Source organism: Boleophthalmus pectinirostris, unplaced genomic scaffold, assembly GCF_026225935.1.
Source record: "Boleophthalmus pectinirostris isolate CB_2022bp ecotype Guang Dong unplaced genomic scaffold, ASM2622593v1 HiC_scaffold_16, whole genome shotgun sequence".
Lineage (NCBI taxonomy): Eukaryota > Metazoa > Chordata > Actinopteri > Gobiiformes > Gobiidae > Boleophthalmus > Boleophthalmus pectinirostris.
This window is the reverse complement of record NW_026571095.1, coordinates 23930833-23948905: the sequence shown is the minus strand read 5'-3', so window position 1 is coordinate 23948905 and position 18073 is coordinate 23930833. Positions and strand designations below refer to the sequence as shown.

The following is an 18073-nucleotide window of genomic DNA, read 5'->3' as shown; positions in this document are numbered from 1 at the left end:
AGGTGAGTGGAAAGTGTTAACATTTCATATTTAGCCCTAAAAGTCTGATCAATTGTACACGTGTAGGGTTCTGTAAAATCATGAAAAAATTCACTTTAGGTCATGAAAAAGTCTTGAAATATTTGTCAGTGAAAAAGAGTCGTGAACCCTGAATATTCGGTTAATACTGTATTTAAAAAGTCTCAGTGTACAATAATAATAATCGGTTGACTTGTCCGTTAATCGAAGAATTGGTCACTGATTATTTCACAACGAAAACAAAGGATAGATTTAGCTCTAGTACTTTTTAATCCAACTTTTTCCATTTTCCCAGGCTTGGGGCTGGTGTGAATTACTCTGCTGTGACCATTTTCTGGATTAATGTTTTTACTTTCAACATATTTGACCAAACAGAGAAGATAAGAGTTCCAAGAAAGCTCTAGAAGTGTAGATCTTGCCTTTGAATTGGAGCCAGACATCTTGACGGTCGACTCAGCCTTTAGCATGAGATTTAACTTTTGTATGTTTCGTCCATAAATCTCTGCGGTCCACGGTATAAACAATAAAGCAGAACTAGTGGTGGTCTGAGGCAGCACTACTAAGGTGTATCTGGACAAATGGTGCTACGGTCCACACATTAATATTGGGATAAATGACCAAAGCTGTCCCCAGGGTCCAGTACTGTGTGATGGATCGCGTCTCTCTCTCGGACGGTGAATCTCTGAGTTTGGTTTTTGGTGTTGGGCAGAGCAGATTTTGCTGACCTGCTCCTCTTTCTCTCTCTCTGCCTCTCTTTCTCTCTCTCGCTTTGTCTCCTCTCCTCCACATCTTTCTCCTCTCTGTCTCCCCCTGTCTGTTGTCTCTCTTTTTTCCTCTTCTCTCCGTCTCTGTCTTTTTTTTTCTCCCCACTGCCTCTTCTTTTCTACCCATCTCTCTCCCTCTCTTCATCTCTCTCTCTCTCTTTCCCCATCCATCTCACCCCTCCTTCCCATCCCTTCCTCCCCCTCTTTGCTCTCCCTTGTCCTTGTGGAGACAGAGGAGAAAAAGTGCACCAGGGGCTGACTTGGCTGTTCCTCTGAGCGCCGTCATAAATCCGAGTGAACATTTCTGAACATCTGTTGTGGATGATTAGCTCGGTGGCTAGCAGAGTCTGACCGCGGGGACCGAGAAAACCATTGTGTCGTACTTTGTGTGTGTTTGCGCGCCGCAGACTCAAAACTCCACCCGTTTGAAGCAGGGGATTGTGGGATATTTGCCTACAACTCGCTGCTTTTTGATTGTTAATTTATAAGCATGTTCTGTGTTAGTGGGAGTCCCTTAGGTCCAGATAATGTTCTTTAAAGTGCATATATAATTAACACTGTTAATTTGCACTGGAAGTAAAGGAATGATTTTGAAAAAGTATTAACTTTCATTTATTTTTACAGTCTTCGTTTGAAGGCAAATATTGTAAAACTGTCAATCAATTAGAGGTCCTATATAACAGAAAAAAACGTGAATAGACATATTTAAAGGTCTTATATTGCACAAAATTAACTCATGTGAGCTTTTAGCCATGTTAGAACGTTGTTATATTCTCAAAAACATATCTGGAGTTATGTTTTGTTTCATTCACATTTATAGTTATCCTTTATTATCAGTCTGTTTGCATCTGCAAAGCTCAAAATGCTCTGTTCCACCTTGTGATGTCATGAAGCTGTAGTTTTCAAGTTAACAGCCATATTTTACCTTTAGTTCAGTAGAGAAGTCTATTCCAGGGCTGAAATTATCCAGATTATTCTAGTTAAGGTGTATGGAGTTTAAAAACACAGTAGAGTAGTTTCTGTATCACCATATGACATCACAAGGTGGAGCAGAGGCTTTTCTGTTTGAGAGAAGAACTCTGCCTAAATATACAGAATTTGTGTGTTAAACATGCGTTAAAAAACAAAATAAAACTCAAAACAAAACACAACTCCAGGTCTGTTTTTGATGAGAAAACAACATTATAGCAGAAATTAGACAATATATATTTAAATTTAAATATTAAAATGATTAAAATATGCAGTATTTATTTGTATCTTTTGAATTGACCACTGGGAACAAATAAAGTTATTTACATTTAAAATAAAAACTTTTCATCAGAATAATGTAATTTGCATTTTTGTAATGTATATTCTTGTTATTAAAGAAGCATAATTTGAGTTATTTAAGTTTTTACACAGTGACTTCAGGTACTTTAAAGTTTAGTACTAAAATCTTCTACTTGCTTTTTGAACAACTTTTATCAATTGAAGTTTCATCTTTGGCTTTGAAAATGCATTTATGAAAAATAAGAAAAAAAAAAAAAACTTGAATCGATATTCACCTTAACAAATAGATTTTTCTCTGAGAATGCTGAACTTTAATCCAAAGTTTTGATCTGTGGCTAAGTCCCACTTCTCACCACCTTCTACTTAGCTCCACATTCTTCAGTTGAACAAACAGCGCAGATAACACATAATGGATTCTCTAAGCCTCAAAAAGAACACCCATCACGTGTACCTGTTTTTTCTTCTTCTTCTTTCTACATTCAGGTGCGCTCTGAAAATAGTCTGTGATTGGTCAAAGTTCAAAAGGTAAGGCCCCGTTGCCTCCTCCCCGCTCCTTCCCCCCTCCCTCTCTCCCCCGGTGAAATCCTACACCTCTGACATCACACGGGGGCTGGCTTCTCCCAGGCTATCCCCAGAACTGCCGCTCAGTGTGGGAACCAGCGCAGCCAAGGAAGGACCTAAACCACTGCGCTCCTAAGTCACAGGCTGGAGCGTACTGTTAGCGGAGACTGAATTTTTTATTTTTTTTTTTTATTGACGGGCTATCGCTGGACTTACCACGGAAAACCAGGGAGAGTTCAGACTACGCTGGCGGTTTTTCTTTTTTTATTTTCTTTCATAAAACATCATTGAGGATTTGTGGATATCGCTGGATTTTCTTGTCAAAGGATTGGGTTGTCCGACTTTGGAATAAAAGGGAATAAAAAGAGGATTTATTCTCGAGTGGACCTAATTGACATGCATTGGTAAGTGCAAAGTCCCGCTGTTACAATACAACTTCAGTTCTGAGTGGTGCTGCACGGTGGTATTCAAGCACAGGTGCATGTTTTCAAAGTGAACTTTTCCTAAGTTGTAAGCAGTGGAACGTAACTAAAATGAATCTTATTTAAAAAACAAACAAGAACAAGGCAACAAATGTACTTTTTCTCTGATACTGCTTGACACAAAACAATAAGTCACTGCGCTTGTGAGAGAAATGTGTTATGGAAATACAGCTTAATATCTTAATGTTTGTGAGCTAGAAATTTGTCAGTTTAATTCTATTTTCAACTTAATGTGTTTTAAGGATGTTTATTATATTTTTTATTATTTAACAAATAGGATTTCCACACACGTCCTCACCAAGTTAATATGTTACACTTTAAACCAAAATCTGAAATGATTTGCAGTGTGAAGTTGTACCTTATCACGACATGTTCTTACCGAAATAATTAAATATGTACGATGATTTTGCCCTTAAACTTGGCAAGCTTCTTGAGGCAAAAAATAATATTATTTGCAAAACTAACTGTTCTCTCAAAAGTGACTAAATAAGTCGTGTTACACTTGGTTTTACACTTCAAACTCAAACGTGACTCAGACTTCTTCAGAAAAAGTCTTCTCTCAGTCTAAACATACCTTCACAAATTGACTCTTCCCACAAAAGTTACCAAATAAGTTGATGTGCTACACTTCAATGGTCAGGTATTTTCTTCCGATTCTTTTGTGCGCTTTCTCTTTTGTCCCTGCTCACTCTTGCTTGTTAAGCCAAAACAATAGTTAACCTCGTCTTGGCTTGGCTCTATTGGCTGGCTCTCTGGCAAATTGCCCTGTCTGGTGCAAGCCCTCCCCTTCCTTATTCAGAGCACTTTGAATAGAAGGGCCATAGAATGTCCCCTAGCTACCGCTGCTAAGGTGAGGCGCCGTGCTGCTATACCGCATTATAGGCCTACGCCACGGCCAAAGCAACCTGTTTTTCCAGTTGTCTCTATCTCCCTGGGCAATCTGGAGGCTAACGTTTCAGCAACAAGAATTTGAGCGAGGAGGAGACACAGAAAGGCTTTGAAATCCCAGATAATTGTGGTGAACTTTTCAAAGTCACAAATTATGATTCGCCGACAAGCTCCTCTGAAGTCTAGGTCTGCAATATGTGGTCTGTGTAATTAGAAAAGCTAGATTTGACTGCAACTTACACTGAAAATGTAATTCAAAATGGAAATGTCTCCAAGTCTGCCTATTTCCTGGCATTATGTGTTAAGTTCTTTTTAGGGTACAATAAAAAGTTGCCTGTGTCTTATAGGTCATAATAAAAGTATCTGCTGTTGCCCAATGAGTTGGTTGCTCAACAAAAGAAGCTGCTGTCTGTGGGAGAAATGTCCGTTCACTACATTGTGACCAAAGCTGTAATAAGTTTGGAGAGAGTGCAGTGCAGACATGACTGCACTGACTTGTGAGGAGCTTTTATAGTGGCAAACTTCCTCAAGGGTTCACTATTGAGCATTCAGCTAGTGTTTTTCTTTGGCTCTAAAACCTCAGCTGTATTCATCATTTACATGAGTGTATGATGATTTCATCTGATGATTCAACCCTGTGACATTGGGCACTTCTGCTCTGCTTGTGTTGAAGGGGGAGTGAACCTGATTTAAAAGGGTGACCTTGGGGCGAAACCTAAGATGGACTTGTACTGGACTAACACTGCTAAAATGTCCTCTCAGCTGCTCAGGAGCCTCAACAAACAAGACACAAGGTGTGGCTGGAGTCCTGCTTTAAACAAGCTCAGTGCTCATTGGCTGACCCTCGGGTCATCTGGCCTCACCTCCGACATGCAGGCCATCGACCCGGCATTCCTCATTCACAACAGTGACTCTGCCACTGCTAATGTCCCAGAGACACATTAAGACATGTCCAGGAAGTGACCTGAGGAAGCAGCAGTGTCCATTTGGGCCTTATTAGATTCCCCTAGCAAACATACAAAATATCCGTTAGTTAGAGGTCGCCTCCAGCCTTTCCTCCTGTAGAAAACCACATTCACAGCAGTCAATCACTCAATCTCCTCCCCTCCGGATTTCTCCAAAGTAATTATGGGCTGAGCATATAGATTTTTCCATAGAACTTGATTTCTCATCATGCCTGAATTGGATGATGTGTAATGGCCTGTTAACGCATGATGGATTTGCTTAATCACTCTTGTCCCAGTTGGGACATGAAAGAGGTTGCTTACAATCACAGATCAATGAGTGTGAAGGCGCTGATGTTGAGGCAGACATGTGTCTGTGCTGCATACTGTATGAGTAGTAAAACTACCTGCTCCAGTCGGGTCACTAAAGTTCAGAGCACTGTTGCAAAAGCTGCCAAATAGCTTTGTTTATGATCGGCGCTCGGAATTAAAAATGTCAGCGGAGGGAAGATGTTTCATTTGTCTGCTGTCGGCCATGTTGGTGACAAGGTCACCAGTGTTTTATGATGACAAGGCGTAATTGTCAATCTCCTGTTCTTTACCAAATAACATGTTTATTCAGCGAGGGGCGCGAGCAAAGAGAGGACCCTGCTCTGTGCAATGTCAATCAGTGGGCCCTCCGCCTCATGTGTTAGTTTGTGATTGGCACCCTCTGCTCCCCATTCTGACACCTCTTCTCTTCTGACTCTCCCTCATTCATAGTGACAGCTACTGAGGAAAAGCTTTAGAGAAATCTTCCTTTTACCACTAAAATAATCAATGTTTTGACAAGGAAGCTTTTCCTCTTGAAACCCCAAGCCCACTGCACATTTGAAGACATAACCTTTGCTTTTGCTTTTGTCTGCATCTACACACCTCAAGGCTCTGACATGAGATCATTTTAGATAAAACACTTTTGGAGAAATATAGCTGAAATATCCTTGCAAATGTGTGATGAAAATGGTTTCCCTTACAAACTGAACTCTGCAACTTGTATTACATCAGCCTTCTTGTTGGGCATAAGAGACCTTCTTGTACTTTTGACTATAGTGAATGAAACCTCATGCATTACAGCCAGTCTTCTCAATGGGGACATACATTTCCTTTTCACCAAAATGTCTTTCCATTACATACCCATTAAATACCCAGACTCATTCAAATAGTGTCCATTTGCTGACAAAATTGCACTTTTTTTTTAAATAAAGTGCAATGGGTGTACATTTGCTATTTTATAATGGTGGGTTTGAGTTTTTGTTATGTGGTGGTGTTCATTATCCATTATACCACCTGTGTGAGTGACATGTCAGACCAAGTAAAGCACTCAATCACAAAGTTACATGGCCTTACACTGAAATAGAGTACTGCTTTTCAATTTGCGAATACTTTTTGTAGAGGTTATTGTCATCTGTTTCTTCAGTAATTCAATGGCCTTTTAAAAACTTTGAATTAAAATGTGTGGGGAAAAAAGCAAAATTGAAACCTCTTTGTTAGAATGTGCCTTTTGATGGTGCGTTGATTTGAATATATTTGCGATTACGCATTTTCGCTATCTGGACTGCACGTGGTATTTGAGATAACAAATGAACGTTATGCACGGATGATACGACCGGTGATGATGTATCGTTCACAGACTTTGGCAATAAAGAAAAGAATGCAGAAGAGAGAAGTGGATAGCAACGGTAAAGACGTGGAGGAGCGATGGAGAGTTGAGATAACTGTACAAAAACAAAAAAAGTTCAATCAAAACAGACAAGCAATGATTGGTCATACCTGAAGTATTGCAATTGCCCATGCTTTCTCTCTCTACGTTGTGCTAACCTTTACCTTGTCCGAGACTAAAGATACCAAAGTGGCGTTCCGTTGTTAGCATGTACTTGGTATGTAGTGAGTAGTTCTTTTTCACCTTGTCCCCTCGACCTGAAAAGTGGATATTACTCTTCTTCCTGCCAAACTCCAGGGCCCCTCGCCTTGTTTTGGGGGAAGATGGATGGAGATTCATTTGGTTTCATTATAATGTCTGATTTATTTATAGTGTGGCTGGAGCTGTCGGATCAGCGCGGCCCTGTGAGGATGCTGGGGGGCTGAGGCGTTGATGAAACATTCTTGTGTCCGGGGGGTATTCTCTGTGGAGAGCTGTGCTTGTTTAAACCAGGGCCAGAGAGGTGACAATGGAAAAGAACTGTAGCCAAGGTCCTCCGCAATATAATTCTACCTCTACAGCCAAGACGCACAGCTCTTCTCCAAGAATGTTTTATCATAGTTATCAGACAGGTGTGTAGGAGGAATATGGGCTGCTAACATCGACCAGCCATACAGATCTATGCAAGCACAACATCTACTGAATTAAACCTCAAATAAATACAAAAATAATAAATATAATCTGGTAACATTTAAAAACACAGTGCATAATTATTAGACTTAGATTTAGGCTAACTTTATTGCTCCACTAGGGAAATTATTTGGACACAGTAGCTAGTGTCATAGTACACGAGACCGATCTTGATCTCGAGACTGGCCTTGACCGTTTTTTGTGGTCTTGGTCTCATCTCAAACTCGACTGCGTTTGGACTCGGTCTCGTCTTGGTCTTGAAATCTGACTCTCAACGAGTGATAAAATGGAGATAGATTTATAAAAACACTGATATACAGTATGGGCCAAAATAACTGTAAAATACAATTAAATGTCAAAAATTACAAAGATGGTCTTGATTTGGTCTCGATGGGCCGTGGTCTCAGTCTTGTCTTGGTCTCAGCCTTTAAAAGTCTTTGTCTTGTCTCGGTCTTGACCCTCAGACGTCTTGGTCTTGTACTGGTCCTGGTCTCGGGACCCTGTGGTCTCACACCGGTCTTAGTCTCGATTAGTGCGCTCTTGACTACAACACTAACAGTAGCTCAGACATCACAATATATTATAATAACAAAGAGAAAAAATATAAATGAGTGGCAAAAATAAGAGACTGATGTCAAATAAGGCATAATTATATAAATGTATTTGTACAAGTACAAAAAAATGTGAAATATACTAATACAAATATATCTCAAGAATTAAAAAAATGTCACATAATTTAAACACTGCAGTTGCATAAGCGATTCTGCCCAATTTTAGATACATGTGTCCATATTAAAGTCTAAAACATACTTTGCTAGAAAATAGAGCTTAATAACTATATTGTCTCAGTGAATTTCATCATACTGCTGGCGAAAACAAACTAAGACTAAGATCTGTCCAAAAGAAGATATCAAATCCAGCGATGAGACCGAGCTCATATATATTTAATAGTGAGTGGAGTTTGAAGTTCCCACTGCACCAGTCCCAAAACCGTTATCTGGATCTGTTCCTTCAGCCTCTCCGATTACCACAACCTCAAGCAGGGATGCTGTCTGCCTAGTAATTTGAAGGCTAATCCCCTGCCTCTTCCCTACAAATCTCCTTCCTGATAAAGGGGTTGCCTCTACATTACTAAACATGGGAGACTTGGATGCCTTTGCCGCCAGTCAGAGCAAAGAACTGGTTGAAATTTTGAGAAGAACCTAAAGTGGACAGAAGTAGTTTTGTCAAGTGGATGTAAAATCTTAAATCTGGTCGGAGAAACCACAAATTGCAAATGTATGGTTGAAAAGCCTTCTCAAAACTATAATTATCCACTGTAGTGAAGTGTAGGTGTGAATCTCCAATGAAAATGCATATGATGTGATGCTTGAACAAACCAGTACTTATGTTTTCTTTTACTTGTATTTTATTGTTTCATATTATAATAGAATATACAGTAACAAAACAAATACATATACAGAACAAATAGTCAGTTGTCATTCAAATAAACAGTCCACTTTTCCCACCAGTCCTCACATTTAGCATGATGCAACCTTCAAATATATGCAAGTCTCTCCATTTCTTCAACAATGTCCCTGTTAATTGTTGGTGGATCCTCAAGTCTCAAGTCTTTGACCTCAAGTCCGAGTCAAGTCCTAAGTCAAATACAGGCAAGTGTTTTTGAGCTTCAAGTCATGTCAAGTCTTTAAACCAAAGTACCAAATATAGCTTAGATTTTTGGAATTTAGATGACTTTTAAGATAAATTGTACTTAAAAAATATGAGCATTTATAAGAGTTGTAGAAATTAATTTAGTACATTTTTCCTTTTTAAATGTCTTGACAAGATTTTAGTGTGAATCATTACAGTCAGAGTAGAAAGAATTCAGATTTAAAAGTGCTTCTCAAGTCCGATTCAAGTCCCAAGTCATTCACTTTCAAGTCCAAGTCGAGTCTCATGTCTTAGTCCATTTTATCAAGTCAAGTCTCAAGTCCTAATAAAAATAGTGACTCAAGTCTGTCTCGAGTCCAAGTCACAACTTGCAAGTCCCCACCTCTCTCATTTACGATTGATGGCTTTTTTTTAAGATGCCAAGCTGCCTTTCCCTGTTGTATAAAACTAAACATGTTTTTAGCAACTCGTGCCCCAGTATTTTTCCTATTTCTTGACCTACACCTTTCCAAAACTCGCTGCATTGCCATAAAACGTGTGCATGTCCTTAAGCTTGAGTTTTTGTATCACATATGTAGTAGTATTCCTGCCTGTGATCTTGTTTTTTGCTTCCATTTTTATTGAATAGACTCATTTTCGGGCTAAATTGATTACGACAATGTACTAAATGGAATGGTAGAACAAAAAAGTCCAGATTTAATGCCCTGTGTAAATAATGTATTTTCTGAATGCATCGGTCAAAGCTGAAAGAACTACTTAATGGCTTTATGGTGAGCTGCTAGTGTCTCAGGAGCCTTTAGCCTCACATACAGAGTGCTAGCATACAGTCCATTATTAATGCACATTCATTAGCTTTTTGACCCGAGTACGTTAGTCTAATGATCAGAGCCGCACTGCCACGGCTAGACACGATGGCTCACTTTAAAGGCTTTCACTTCCTCAGATCCTCCTTGACAGGTTTGCACTGGGCTGATTGGGCAGACTGAGGCCAAGCCCTGTTCGACTGCAGGCTGCAACAAGAGAGTTTTATTATATAGGAAACGACATGATCTGCGGTTCCAGGTATAGGGCTGCATGGATAATCGCTTCAAATGCTCGTAATTGGCAAACCACGAAAGCTGTAATGATTTAAAGGTGAACTATGTCATTTTTGTTAGGGTCTTTCACCTGCTTTTTTCTATGGATATGCCACAGCTCTGCCTAGAATGTTCCACAGTATGACATTAAACAGCTCTACCTTACATTTATTCAATTACAGGTGGATTTATAGTTCAAAAATACCTAAAAAAAAGAGGCATTCTGACTGAGCGGTGTTCCCTCTTCACAGATCTGACCTGTAACGGTGTCTGTTTTCGTCTTCACGCAGATAGATATAAAGGTTTAATACCAGACTGTGAAACTTTCCAGACAAAGCACTAACATCTCCATGGAGAAACACATTTGACGAACCCTCCACCAGAAAAATGACACAATTAAGTGCAGTTTAAGAAGGGGTGAGTGATATTGCCAAAAATCTATATCACTCCATACCCTTATTTTACCCCTTTTTATTATTAATGAGGTCTTTTTGCAACCATATTTAACATTTACGCAAATCTGACCTGTAACTTGGTCTCCACAATGACAGATAGGTTAATTGCCATAGTGTGAAAATTCCAAGTTTCGCAATGCACCTTTAAGTGATGTCAGTTCCTCTGCAAACAACAAAATGCCCTTTCTTTTCATGTATAAAATCTGCTAACCCGGACCAAACATGTTCTGAAATTTCGAAATTCTGAAAATGAAATTCTCATGCTAGTTTAGCTGTTTATATTCTCTCAGATGTGTTTGCCCCTGGACATGTTGAAAAAGTGAATTTTGAACAGACTCCTACTTTTAAAAAATAAACAGCTATGCCTGTCAGAAAAATGTTAGATTATTAAATATTTCCCAAAACTCTCAGCCCTGCCTACAGGTGTATAGCTTAGCGTGCTGGAAGTCATCAATGGAAGTGTGTAATTTATTGCGAAACGAAAACCGTTACTCAGGTTTAACTGAAACCTTTTATGAGCTTGATTCTGTTGCTTTTCACTGGTAAATTGTGAATCATCCTTCATGTCTCAACAGATTATTGCTGGGAAAATCTTATGTCAAAACTATTGTTAAGATCGACTTCAAGAAAGCGGATACAAGAATAACTTTTAAGTTTGCAACTACAGACGTGGAATACAGTGAGCGAGGTGTCTGACACATACAGATAATTGGCTTCAAATTTTTCTGTCAAAATCTTTTGAAATGAAGCAAGCTAGACCTCCGGTGACAATTGTCAAAAAAGAAAGTGCTATTTGAATGGCCTCACTGGAGACTGCTGTAACCAACTGTTGTCTTGTACTGTCAAAATGTACCACCTCCTCTGCTAGTTTGAGAAAAAAACATTAGTAAGTAGTCTTTTATACTGTAGCAGTCTTGAAAGCTCATACATCGATTTTACACAATCACTGCAATGATCTTATGAACCCAAGTCTTCTGTTTAGAGTATCAACCCAGCAATGCCTCACAAGTTCCATCCATGGACTGTTTACCATTTCTGTTGCTAGTTCGTGGAAGAATCACTAAAAAGCAGGAGAAAATCAAAACTGACTGGTTGAGCCTAAATATGCTCCACTTGCCCTAACCAGAGCTGGCAAGATGGCATTAAAGCAGTCCATGGAGTGAGTGGGCCTTTATGACTGGTGCATTGGCGGTGATGGCTTTTCATTTGCGGACCTGACAGAAGCACTTTGGACGTCAGGGCAGATGCGGGGCGCGAGTGACGTCTCCTGTCCCGCGCCGAGTCTGTCTGCGCTGAAGGGGGGCGCTGCTCCGTCTAATCGCTGTCACACACATAGATGACATGTCAGGAAGAATTTAGGGACATCTCCTTTTCTGAGCGCGTCAACAGTCATGGAGGTACAAATGGACTGGTGCGGGCGAGAGTTCAAGATTTGGGCGGATAGGTAGGCTTTTAGTGAGATTTGACAAACATCCCCGCGAAGTCTGGCTACATCCATTATTGATATATTTTTACATTGAGTGAGTCCGGACCCTTACTGAAACCTGAAGATGTTATGTGTCAAAAGATGGCTGCTGGCTTGGTAGTTCTGCTGTATAAGATAAATTTGCGCTCGCTTTTAAAAACACTGCCTTAACAGGTTAAAATTGAAACCCTGCATGTTGGTGTTTTAGATATGTATTTTTGAAAACACAGAACACTTTTGTAATACAAGAGTTGCCATAGTTGTAATTCTAAAGGTGTACTATCTAACTTTTTGGTCGGGGGTCCATCTGAAATGTTCCACAGCATGACTTTAAACAGCTCTGCCTTACATTTATTCAATTACAGGTAGGGATGTAACGATTTCCAAATCTCTCGGTACGATATTATCATGATATGCATCTCACGGTACGATATTTATTTCGATATTTTGGAGAGGCTGATAAAAGACACTTTTTTGCTTTAAAAATACCTTGACAAGATTTTGGTGTGAATTATTTTCATTATAACACCAAGAATTCAAGTTAAAAAAAATGAAATGAATCATGGGATATGTAGTTTCCGATGAAAAACAGACATTGTTACTGTGAGTGGTGTTGCCTCTTCATGCATCTGACCTGTAACTTTGTCTGTTTTGGTCTCCATGCATATAGATAGAAAGGTTTAATACCATGCTGCAAAACATTTTAGACAAAGCAATAACATCTCCATGAAGAAACACATTTGACAGACCCTACACCAGAAAAGTTGCGAAATTAAGAGCAAATTAAGAAGGGGTGAGCGATATTTGCCAAAAATCTATATCACATCGTATTCTCATTTTACCCCTTTTTATTATTAATGAGATCTTTTTGCAACCATATTTACACATCCTTGGAAAATAATTGTGGTATTTTACATATACACTGCCCAGTTCTAAGTTAGGTTAATTTGTCTACAGGAAAGTATCCATTTTTGAAAAAATGAATGAAGAAGAAATTGTACTTTTAAAGAACGTACTACAAGAATAGAAGTAGAATAGGCGTGTGTTGTACAGTGGTCGACAAACGAAGATGATGTCATGGATAAAAGCTGCAAACTCTTTTCATTTTCACTTTTTCCTCCACCCCCAGAGTCGCAGCCTTCATACTTGAAAAGCTTCCTGTGCTTATTAAATATTGACCTATTTCTTCCAATGATTTTCTTCAATTTCCTTGTGCGACTATGACATCTGTCGCCTTGACTAATAAGTGTAGTTTCTGTTTGACGGTTGCACCCACACCACAGTATTAATAATCCATGCCGAAGCTTTGCAGATGGCCCTAGCTGGATATGTCCTAGTAAATGTGTATATACAGTTTGCATAGGTGTCCAGCGGTGGCTCTACACTGGCGGTAATTGATAGTCTGGAGGCTGTCTTGGCTGCAGGTAAATCCTATCTGTGGCTGTATACGGTGAGGGGGGAGAGGGTATAAATAAGTCTTCCAAGGACTACGCATTTCAGAATAACTAGGTGGATGCTGTGGAGGAAGGGACACGCCGAGGAGATAAGACTGCGAGGAGACAGGAGGGAAGAACCAGGCTAGTTTCAATATGGATGACACTGGCTGAAAATGACTTAAAAATCTGCTTAAAGTTGCACTGTGTAACTTTTCTGGTGGACGGTCCGTCAAATGCTTTTCTTGATTTGTCCAGAATGCTCCACAGTATTGCTTTAAACGTATCTATCTCCATGGACGCGACACGAGGCAACACTGCTCATGTTTTTAAGCAATAAAAACTCCAGGATTTGAGTAAATACAAGATGGATAAGTTTAAGTTTAGTGGTACTGCGGCACATTTCAGGAAAAGCATTAAAATCTCCATGGGAAAAATCTGATTACAATAAAAGTTTCACAATGCACCTTTAAATTTAGCCTGAATTACTGCGCATACTTTGTTTTTTTAATACGGTTAGTTGATCATTGTGAGAAAAGGTAGGTTTTTGAAGTTGACTGACAATAAAATACTGTTTTTGCCTAAGGGAGCAGTCAAAATAGAGCAGGACATTGAATAATGTGAGATGAGTGTGATGAAAAACAGCATAAAATGATTTTATTACAGTTCTCAAAGGAAAATAATGAATCACAATACAATATAAATGGGTCAAGTACTCTACTCGACGGCATAATTTTGAATAAAGGCTATGTTGTACTTTTGTTATCATCGGTTGCTATCTTTGCTCTTTAATAATCCTGCATTACATTTTCAATAGCTTTGCACTTTAAAATGACCAAACATTTCTATTTTGGTCCGATAACAGAAGATCTTTGACCCAATTACAGTATGCACCATAGTGACAGGTGGATTTAACCATTTGTAGTATAGTGTAAACGAGGGATGTAACATTATCTGAAATATTGTGATATTGTATCGTCAAAAGTCTCCCAATAATATCTTGGGGTGTCACAATATATCGAATCCCAAGTTCCTTTGCTTAAATGCATGGTTTTATAGTAGTAACAGCTTAGAAACATAAGGAACTACATATCCCATGATTCATTTCAGTGCAAACAACATGAAGAGATATGGTTTTTACTTGAATTCTTGAGTTTATGACGGTAATAATTTGCACCAAAATCTTGTCAGTTTATTTTAAAAGCAAAAAAGTCTCCCATCTACAATTATATTACCCTCTTCAAAATATCGCAATAAATATCGGACCTTCAGAAGCATATCGTGATAATATCGTACCGAGAGATTTGGATATCATTACATCGCTAGTGTAAACTCTTAAAAGAAGCAAGTAGTTACCCCTAAATACTATATAGTTACTTAGCAAACTTTGTGATAAAATGGAAGTTGTGAACTAGAGTTTAGAAAATCGTGATATGATAAATATTGTTTTGCTCTTGCGTGATCTACTTGTATGACAGCATTAGTAGCGTCAACGCGACAACAGGCATATCTTGGCATACTGACCATCACCCCAATGTTCGGATATCTTAATTCTCTTTCCTCGCTTCCTTTTCCATGATTCCTTTCCTTGATCCTCCATTTTTCAGCTGTTAATCAAATACGTCATATTAAGTGGCGTCCAAAATCTCCGAGGAGACAATGGAAGGAAACCACAGAGGAAACATGATTTGTCTCAGTGAGTTTATATTGTTACATCAACTTGAAGCTATATTATGTTTGACATGTCCAGACTTTGACATTAAAACTAAGGAACTAGGAAAGGTGAGCCCATTCTCCCTCTGCTCCTCTCTCCTCCCTGTGTCTCCTCTGTGGGTGGGACTTCCTCACCTGTTTCCTGCAGACTCAAGGAGAAGGAAGTGAGGAAAGAGAAATGGGATTCACCCTTTGGGCCACATCTCAATTCTCTTTCCTTGCTTCTTTCTCCTCGATCCACTATTTTTCAGCTGTCAGTAATATTTGTCATATTGTTGTGTCCCCCCCCCAAAAAAAAAAAAAAACCCGCAGAATGAAGGAGTAAACATGAGGGAGGCTTCAGGAGGCAGACATCAGATAAAAGAATTACACTTTATTGGTCTCAGTGAGGAGTTTATTTCCTCTCTCCTGCCTGTGTCTCCTCTGTGGGTGGGACTTCCTCACCTCCCCATTTCCTGCAGAATCGAGGAGAGGAATCAAGGAGAAGGAAGCGAGGACAGAGAAATGAGATGCGCCTATAGTGTCTGAGTTTGAGAGGTCGGTCCCAGGAAGGGATTCATATGTAGTAATGAGGTCGTCTGAGAAGTGCAGGACCTCATGTTTTGTCTCTGGCCCGTCAGTTAAAATAGATCCCAGTAGTCGGCTGAAAAAAAAAAAAAAAAAAAAAAAAAAAATCGATTCTCTCTCACAGCCTTGTCCAGTCGTTGTTCCTCACTCTTCCTGTCCATCAGTCTGCCAGTTCCAAGATGGAGGACAAGGCAGGATCTCTGCAAAGACCCCACTGTCCAAATACTTTCTCATTAACTGCGAGGTGCCCTGAGGTGAAGGGAGCCAAGAAAGTAAGGAAAAAACTTGCTCTGACTCTGCACTTCTGGTCAAGATAACTTCAAGAGAAAAGCGTTCGGCTAATTTAACACAAACAAAAAACAAATTGCTTTTTCGTCCAGAACAGGATTAAGAACTTTGAAGGTTTTACTGACTTACTTACTCTCCTCTGGTGTGGGTGCACGCCTTGGTGTGAAGAGCAACATAGAAATTATATTGGAGGTTTAATTGACTTAAATAAAAGTGTCAACACAGGAAATTAATAAACTCTGGGACGATGGGGCCAGTGGTTTATGCTTCTCCAATGATCCTCATGCAATAATAATGGCAAGGCTTTTTATTGCTTTGTCTGAGATGTTTCACAGTATGGCATGAAACCTTTTTATCACCATGGAGACTAATCCAGACCAAGTTTCTGGTCAAGTCTGGAGAAGCAACCCCGCTCACAGTCAGAATTCACGTTTTTCTAGGTATTTTTGTGCAATAAAACCATCTGTAATTGAATAAATGTAAAGTAGAACTGTTTAATGCCATACTGTGGAACATTTGAAGCAAAGCAATGACATATTCATAGAAACAAGAAGGTGATGGACGCCAAACCAAGAATGTACATAATGCACCTTTAATGGATTTCAGCTTCCTTATATATTTCATGCAACATTTTGAGAATTTCTTTCCACTCAACAGACATATATTTTTGGTTTTAAATTGTTAATCGCTATGGCAACGGTCTTACTTCATTCATAAACCCATGCACAGGCGGATCGGTCCTGGACTAACATGGTTCTGCAGGTTCTATTGTACATTGGTTGATTCTTTTCTGGATACATTTTTGTAAAGATTTGTCATTCTTGTTTTCGTAAATTTTGAGGACAAATCAATGCAGATGATATCGTTGGAAATACGATGGCTTTTTTCCTAAGCTAAGAGCCCCACTAGCTTAAATCTTGCCTCCTCTTTGGCTCTTCTCTCTTTCTGTGTCAAGATCTCCCTGTGTGCAGTATATCCACCTCTTGTACTGTCTTTGAAATATGGCCTCGTGTATGGATGACCAGGGATCATTCTAATTTATCGCTCCATAGATAGCGATAGCTTTATAGGCATACTGCACTTGTTTAATGAACACCAGCTAAAATGGGAGTTTTGCTGCCCTTTATCAGCGTTAGCCTGCCCCGCCGCCGCCAGTCTCTTTTACATTTTAAATCCTCCGGCCCTCTGGAGAGCCGTGGGGGATATATGGTTCCATCTGCTCCAACAGACCGGCCCGCGAGTGAGAGGGGTAGACTGACGGCTTATTAGAAGAAGCTGCCTCCTTTTTAGCGGTTAGTCTGGGCTGAGAGGATCGGCGTCTGGATTCGGCAGAGGAGGGCTGGGGAAGTGCCAGGATTAGGACCTCAGGGATCCTCCTTCTCCTCCACATTTGCAATGGTAACTAACCCGTGTTAAAGCTCTGCGCTCTTAAGGCACTCAGGTAGAGCACGAGTCCTGGGGTTTTCTCTCTCCTGCCAACTGCTTTTTGCTAAAAGGTGCTTTCCCAGAATAGCACACTGTTTTGTGAGTGCCGTCATACAATGTTATGTTTTGATCATAATATAGCTTCAACAAGCACTTACTACTACTTACTACTAGCCTATAGCTTCATACTGTGGTTTTTGAATCCAACAGGAAGACTCTTCTTTATTGCTGTCATAATTTCTTTAAAATGTTACTATAGATTATTGCACTTTGAGATAAAATAACTAAGTTAGTCTGTATAAGAGTTAACTTGCAGATTGGTTAACTTTTGCAAAGTATTTCAAAGATAGTGTTATGCAACACCTACAGTCTGCTCATGCAGTACCAGACAATACTGCAATGTATGAATTATATTTTACCTAAACTAGAAAGCATTGAATTCAGAATTGTATTAGTTCTTTGTATGCAACTTTTGATAAATCTCTCCAGTCTTATGGCACTGAGGAGAGGACTCCCGACTTTCTCTGTTGAATATCTTTGCTCAGATGTAGTTTCCCAGAATAGCATATGTCTGTGTGCCGCTTTAAAATTCGCTCAAAAGCCCATCTCACCGGGGCCCTGCTTTTCTAAATGGAGCCTTATGCTTTGTCTTAGCCAGCACCAGGTACTCTGTTTTAGTTTCCCACCACAAATGCATGATTACA

The 18073-nt window shown here is 39.5% G+C and overlaps 1 protein-coding gene across 2 annotated transcripts in view; it reads left to right on the top strand.

Annotated features, from left to right (window-relative positions):
* Positions 1–2714: 2714 nt before the first annotated feature.
* The window catches only part of LOC110164091 (protein tyrosine phosphatase receptor type F), a 288692-nt gene continuing 273333 nt past the window's right edge, over positions 2715–18073 (top strand). For both annotated transcript variants that reach the window (XM_020929120.2, XM_020929118.2), the window contains exon 1: positions 2715–3016. The gene's annotated coding sequence lies outside the window, so the exon portion shown is untranslated. The remainder of the gene's footprint in view (positions 3017–18073) is intronic.